Source organism: Arachis ipaensis, chromosome B07, assembly GCF_000816755.2.
Source record: "Arachis ipaensis cultivar K30076 chromosome B07, Araip1.1, whole genome shotgun sequence".
Taxonomy (NCBI): Eukaryota; Viridiplantae; Streptophyta; class Magnoliopsida; order Fabales; family Fabaceae; genus Arachis; species Arachis ipaensis.
This window is the reverse complement of record NC_029791.2, coordinates 112,549,319-112,550,450: the sequence shown is the minus strand read 5'-3', so window position 1 is coordinate 112,550,450 and position 1,132 is coordinate 112,549,319. Positions and strand designations below refer to the sequence as shown.

Genomic DNA, 1,132 nt, shown 5'->3' with positions numbered 1-1,132 from the left:
GAAAATTGGTCTCTACCATTGACAAGCCAAAACTACCCTGCACTAACTATCTCCTACTCTCAAGAATGTTTTACCCAATCCCAGGCAGAGCTGCCATTGGGGATCTTTTTTTGGAGTTCTCTAACATCCTGAATTACGGAATCAATCTCCCATAGAGTGCTATCTTGCTTGATTGCGTCAATAATCGGTAATCAATCCGATTTTATAGACACTTTTTCTTCTGTCATAATTCTTGCTAGAATGCAAGCTTCTATGGTTGATAAGGCGTTTGCAATAATATAAGAGTTTGCTTTGATTGATGTTGCAGAGCCTTTACCTATTGTACCATTGTTGTCCCAGATGACCGTTGTTGTGGCTCTAGTGTTGATGCCGAGGAATATGCTGAATCTACATTAATTTTAAGCCAATTACTCGGGGGTGGTCTCCAAACTACAAGTATCTGATTCTGAATTTACTTGTTGGTTGCTGTCTGTGCTGTGAATTCCTCTGTTTGTTTAAATTTTCCTTTAATAAATCTTGCATAGAGTAGTGTCTATTTTGAGTTTATTTTTGCTTCTCTAAATATAGTCTCATTCCTACCTTTCCAAATTGCCCACATTATAAATCCCAGCCTTTTCCAATGCTGCTCCCTCTCCTCTTTGTTTACTTGACTGTTGTACTGAAGCATAGTTTGAAGCCAATTTCCAATTGTTACATTCACCTTTGTGGGAACGCACTGCAATTGTGACTCGAAACAGATAGCTCTCACCCAGTCACAGAAGAGTAAGCTATGCTCCTTTCTTTCTGCTTCATATATCCAGTCTATGAACACATGTAGTTTCGGGCGAGAGCATAGCCTACCATACCTTCTGTGACGAGAGCTATCTGTTTCGGGTCACAATTGCAGTGCATTTCCACAATAGAAAATGTATATTTAATTAAACCAGTTTAATTACTGTTTAATTTCGATTAGACTATTAAACTATTAAATCAATTAAGTGATCAGTTTAATAATCGGTCGATTCTCGCAACTTAGGTATATATGTATATTAATATATAAAAGTTGATTAATTTATATATTTATACGAACATGGATATGCTTATTAATAAAGTATTTGTATGTATAGAATTAAAAAAAATAATATATTTATTC

General features: G+C 35.5%; 1 long non-coding RNA gene across 1 annotated transcript; it reads left to right on the top strand.

The window, feature by feature from the left end:
- LOC110264349 lies at window positions 7–620 on the top strand. Its single transcript, XR_002350406.1, has 2 exons — window positions 7–187; window positions 308–620. It is a non-coding gene; the product is annotated as an uncharacterized LOC110264349 (long non-coding RNA).